At 35.0% G+C, this 6,547-nt stretch overlaps 1 non-coding gene across 1 annotated transcript; it reads left to right on the top strand.

Moving 5' to 3' along the window:
* Nucleotides 1-1,173: 1,173 nt before the first annotated feature.
* On the top strand, nt 1,174-1,280 carry LOC111761217 (U6 spliceosomal RNA). The gene has a single exon (XR_002794641.1). It is a non-coding gene; the product is annotated as a U6 spliceosomal RNA (small nuclear RNA).
* Nucleotides 1,281-6,547: the final 5,267 nt, after the last annotated feature.

Raw genomic sequence — 6,547 nt, 5'->3', positions numbered from 1 at the left:
AGCATATAGTAACAGAATTTTAAAACTGAAAAAAAAATCCATGGAACTATACTACAAAAACAGTGAACTCTAAGTTAAAACATGGACATTAGTTAATAGCACAATTATAAAAGTGTGTTATCAGTTTTAACAAATGTTCAACGCCAATGTAAGGTGTTATTGGTGGAGTGGTATATGGGCATCCTGAATTTTATGCATGATTGTTCTGTAAACCCACAACTCTAATAAAGAAATATAAAGTCAAAAATGAGGGAAAGGTTAAGACACTCCCAGATAAACAAAAGCTGAGAAAGTTCCTCACCATGAGATAAGCCCTACAAGAGACACCAGAGACACTAAAGAGAGTTCTACGGGTTAGAAGGAAAGGACAATATACAACAGATCAAAGCTGCATGAAGAAACATAGGTCTCCAGTAAAGGAAACGATATAGGTAAATATAAATGCCATATAATAGTATTTTTTATTTGTAACTCCACTTTCTACTTCCCACAATATCTAAAAGGCAAATGTATAAAATATAATGATCAATCAGTGGTTTTAGACTTATATAATCAAACATGTAATTTGTAGCAAAGACTTCATAAAGGCAAGGGAACAAAGCTATTTAGGAATATAGTCTGTGTGTGCTACTGAAGTTAAGTTGGTATCAAATCAACTGAGATTGCTATAATCTATGGCATTAAATTTAAGTGACATGGTAACTATAAAGAAAATATCAGAAATACGCAAGCTCACAGAGACAAAAAGGAGAGTACAGGTTGCCAGGGGTGGAGGGCAATTCTAAAATTTGAACCTGAAATTTCATGAAGTACAATAATAATCATACTCATCATTAAATATTTCAGATTAAGATTAATGTTGCTATTAAATTTTATTTATTATAATATAAAATTAAGTTCATCTATGTTTAGTCTTCAGGGTTTGTATGTTCAAATAATTCTAACTAGGAAAAAAACTAAACTTTACTGATATCCCATGATAAGGATCTGAGAAGCATAATAAATTGTTCTCTGAAAACATCTAGCATGCTTCTATGACCAAAAATACAAAGAAAAGCAGGGTTGTCTGAGACAAAAAACAAACAAGCAAAAGAAGCATTATCCTACCTCAAGTGGGTATAAAAATAATAGTATCAGGATAACAATTATACTGCTTCACAAACAATTGTTAGGGTGCTTGCTTCAGCAACACATATACCAAAATTGGAACAATACAGAGAAGATTAGCATGGCCCCTGTGCAAGGATGACACATAAATCCATGACATGTTCCATATCTTTCCATCACATGTAGATTTAAGTGCCAATTTCTCATCTGAAACCATGAAGCCAAGAAGGCACATAGTCAAGGTGGTGAAAGAAAAGAACTGCCAGCCAAGAATTCTGAATCCAAAAAAACTGTCATTCAAAAATGAGGGAGTCATGGGCTCTAAACCCCCTCTCAACTGGAAGCAGAGTGGACATCACCAGCCCCAAATCCTCAAGATTGAGGAATAAACAAACATAAGGAGAAATACAACTATGGACTAAAGTAGACTTATTATTTTTCTAGTAATGGAAGAACTTGTAACACTGATATAAAGGCAGTGGTCAATAGAGGTTCTGAGGAGAGGGAGAGGGAAGGATAGGTGTAACATGGAGCATTTTGAGGACATTGGAATAGTACTACATGACATTGCAATGACATATAAAGGCCATTATACATTTTTTAAAAACCTATAAAATGGCGTGGTACAAAGCGTAAACCATAATGTAAACTATAGACTATGGTTAGCAAAATGCTTCAATATGTGTTCATCAACTGTAATGAATGTACAACATTAATGAAAGATATTGTTAATGGGGGAAAGTAAGAGGGGCAGACGAGTATATGGGAATCCCCTATATTTTTATGTAACATTTGTGTAATCTAAAGCTTGTTTAATTTTTTTAAAAATTAGGGCAATGTCAAAATACTCACAGATAATGAGAAATTGAAAGAATCTGTCAATAAGAATCCTGCCCTTCAAGAAATATTAAAGATATTCGACAGATTGAAAGGAAAAAACAGAAGAGAAAAGTTTGGAGAAAGGTGTAGAAAAGACTATTAGTAAGAGTAACTAAAAGGGTAAAAAGAGAAACAAAAATAAAATATGACATATATAAGACTAAACAAAAAATGGCTGGATTAATCCATTAGCTGAAGGTAATAAAAAATTAAGACCCTTCTAAATGCTGGCTACAACAAGTTCACCTTAGACCAAGGGATGCAAACTGGATGCAAGTAAAAGGTTAGAAAACAATTTTACATGCAAACAATAACCAAAAAGGGGCAGGAGTAGCTATATTAATATCAGACAAAATAGACTTTAAATGCAAAACTGTTATAAGGGAACAGATGTGGCTCAAGCATTTGACTATCTGCTTCCCACATGGGAGGTCCTGGGTTTGGTTCCCAGTGCCTCCTAAAAACAAAAACAAACAAGCAAACAAATAAAAACACCAACTCAGGGGAGCCAGTGTGGCTCAGTGGTTGAGTGCCAGCTTCCCACATAAAAGGTCCCAGGTTCAATCCCCAGCCCTGGTACCTCAAAAAAAAAAGAAAAAGAATAGTGACAGTGATCATCCTTGTCCTGTTTCAGATGGGACAAAGGGAGGAATAGCTATATTAATATTGGACAAAACAGACTTTGAATGTAAAACTGTTGTAAGAAACAAAGAAGGACACTGTATGTTAAAAAAAGAGGTACTCTACCAAGAAAAAATAACAATCATAAATATTTATGCATTTAACCAGGGAGCCTCAAAATACTTGAGGCAAAAGCTGGCAAAATTAAGGGGGAAAATAGATACCTCTACAATCATAGTGGGGGACTTCAATATACCATTATCACCATTAGACAGAATATCTCAACAGTGACTTAAAAAGGAAACAGAGATCTTGAATAATACATTAGAGGAACTAGACCTAATGGACTTATACAGAACATTACACCAAAAAGCAGCAGAATATAAATTCTTTTCGCATGCTCATGGATCATTCTCCAAGACAGACTATATGCTACGTCATAGAAAAAGTTTCAGAGAGTTTTGAAAGATTGAAATTATAACAAATCACTTTCTCTGACCACAATGGAATGAAGCTAGAAGTCAATAAAGGAGAACTGGTATAGGCAAAAATATACGGAAGTTAAACAACACATTCTTAAACAGTCAGAGGGTCAAGGAGGAAAACACCAGAGAAATCAATAACTACATCAAAGTAAATGAAAATGAGAACACAACATATCAAAACTTACAGGATGCTCTACTAATGATTAAAGTGATGAATGCAAAACTATGTGATTATACCAAATACCACTGATTTCACATTTTGGATGAATTGTATGCTTTATTAATATGTTTCCAAAAATGACTTGTTAATAAAACAACTTATGGATACAGCAAAAGCAGTGCTAGGAGAGAAATTTATAGCCCTAAATGACTACATTAAAAAAGAAAACAGAGCTAAAATCAAAGACCTAACTGCACACCTGAAGGAACTAGAAAAAGAATACAAACAAATCAAAAAGAAAACATAAGGAAGAAATAACAAATACTAAAACAGAATAAAATGAAATTAATAATTTTAAAAATTGAATTAACAAAACCAAAGGGTGGTTTTTTTGAGAAGATTAGTAAAATTGACAAAACTTTAGCTAGACTAACAAAGAAAAAAAGAGAGAAGATATAAAATAAAATCAGACACAAGGGAGGAGACATCAGCACTGACCCACAGAAATAAAGAGTATTATAAGCAGATACTATGAAAAATTGTATTCCAACAAGTTGGACAACCTAGATGAAATGGACTAATGTCTAGAAACACATTAACAAACTACACTGACAAAAGAAGAAATAGAAGAACTCAACATACCAATCACAAGTAGTAAGATTGAATTATTACTCATCAAAAACCTCCCAACCAAGAAAAGGCCAGGACCAGTTGGATCACAGATTAATTCTCCCAATCATACCAAAAGGAACTAACACCATATCCTGCTCAAACTCTTCCCAAAAATCGAAGAAGAGGGAATATTACCAACTCATTCTATGATGCCAACATTACCCTAATACCAAAGCCACATAAGGATGCTACAAAGAAAATTACAGACCTGTCTCTCCATTGAACTTAGATGCAAAAATCCTCAATAAAGTACTTGCATATAGAATCTGTCAGCACATCAAGTGAATTATACACCATGATCAAGTGAGTTTTATACCAGGTATGCAAGAATGGTTCAACACAAGAAAATCATTTAATATAATATACCACATGAAAAGACTGAAGGAAAAAAATTACATGATCATCTCTATTGATGCAGAAAAGGAATTCAACAAAATAAAACATCCTTCCTTGATAAAAACACTTCAAAAGATAGGAATAGATGGCGGTAGACTTGGCCCACTGGTTAGGGCGTCCATCTACCACATGGGAGGTCCACGGTTCAAACCCTGGGCCTCCTTGACCCGTGTGGAGCTGGCCCATGCACAGTGCTGATGCGCACAAGGAGTGCCATGCCACGCAGGGGTGTCCCCCGCATAGGGAAGCCCCATGCGCAAGGAGTGAGCCCTGTAAGGAGAGCCTCCCAGCACGAAAGAAAGTGCAGCCTGCCCAGGAATGGTGCCGCACACACCGAGAACTGACACAACAAGATGACACAACAAAAAGAAGCACAGATTCCTGTGCCGCTGACAACAACAGAAGAGGACAAAGAAGACACAGCAAATAGACACAGAGAACAGACAGCCGGGGTGGGGGGAGGGAAGGGGAGAGAAATAAATAAATAAATCTTTAAAAAAAAAGATAGGAATAGAAGGAAAACTTCCTCAACATGATATAAAGCATACATGAAAAACCCACAGCTAACATCATACACCATGGTGACAGGCTAAGGGCTTTTCCTCGAAGATCTGGAAAAAGACAAGGAAGCCCATTGCAAACACTCTTATTCAATACTGTGTTCTTGCTAGAGTCCTTAGGCAAGAAAAGGAAATAAAAGGAATCAAAATTGTAAAGGAAGAATAAAACTTTCACTATTTGCATATGACATGATCCTATATGTAGAAAATCCTGAAAAAAAAAACCTACAAGTACTAGAGATGATAATCAAGTTCAGTAAAGCAGCAGGATACAAGAGCAACACACAAAAATCAGTAGTGTTTCTTTACACTAATAAGGAGCAATCTGGAGGAAATTAAGCAGAAAATTCCATTTACAATAGCAACAAAAAGATTCAAATATCTAGGAATAAACTTAACTAAGAATGTAAAGGATTTGTACATAAAAACTATACAATGTTACTAAAAAGAAATCCAACAAGACCACAATAAATAGAAAAATAGTCCATGTTCATGGATTGGAACACTAAATATGATTAATATGTCATTTCTACCCAGATTGATTTACAGATTCAATGCAATCCCAATAAAAATTCCAACAGCCAGTTTTACAGAAATGGAAAAGCCAATTATCAAATTTATTTGTAATGGTAAGGGCCCTCAAAAACATCTTGAAAAAGAAAAACAAATTTGGAGGAATCACATTAACTGACTTTAAGGCATAATACAAAAGCTACAGTGGTCAAAACTGCATGGTACTGGCAAAAAAAAAAAAAAAAAAGACATGCTGACAAATGGACCCAAATTGAGAGTTCAGATACAGACCCACACATCTACAGTCAATGATTTGACAAGGCCACCAAGCCCCCTCAACTGGAACAAAATAGTCTCTTCAACATATGGTGCTGGGAGAATTGGATATCCATATCCAAAGGAATGAAAGAAGATCCCTATTTTATATCCTACACAAAAATTAATTCAAAATGGATCAAAGACCTAAATATAAGACCAAGACCATAAAGTTCCTAGAAGATAATGTACAAAAGCATCTATGAGATCTTATGGTAGGAAATGGCTTCATAAACTTTACACCCATATAATGAGAAACCAAAAGTAAGACAGATAATGGAACCTCCTCAAAATTAAAAACTTTTTTGCTTCAAAGGAGTTTGTCAAGAAAGTGAAAAGGCAGCCTACTCAATGGGAGAAAACATTTGGAAACCACTTATCCAATAAGGGCCTAATGTCCAGCAAATATAAAGAAATCCTACAACTCAATAATAAAAAGAAAAACAACTCATTTAAAAAATGGGCAAGAGACTTGAGCACGTCTCCAAAGAGGAAATACAATGGCTACAAAGCACAGTAAAAGACACTCAGCATCACTAGCTATTAGGGAAATGCAAATCAAAACTACAATGAGATATCATCTAACACCTACTTGACTGGTTGCTATTTTTTAAAAAAAGATAAAAAACTACAAGTGTTGAAGAGGATGTGGAGAAATTGGAACATCTGTTCACTGCTGTTGGGAATGCAGAATGGTGCATACACTGTGGAGGATGGTTTGATGGTTTCTCCGGAAGGTAAGTATAATTTTGCCATATAACCCCAGCAATCCCACTACTAGGTATATACCCAGAAGAAATGAAAGCAGGGACATGCAGAGATATATATACACCAATGTT

This window comes from Dasypus novemcinctus, chromosome 4 (assembly GCF_030445035.2).
Source record: "Dasypus novemcinctus isolate mDasNov1 chromosome 4, mDasNov1.1.hap2, whole genome shotgun sequence".
NCBI classification, from domain to species: Eukaryota; Metazoa; Chordata; class Mammalia; order Cingulata; family Dasypodidae; genus Dasypus; species Dasypus novemcinctus.
Note: the sequence above shows the minus strand (reverse complement) of the source record. Positions and strands in the feature narration are given on the sequence as shown.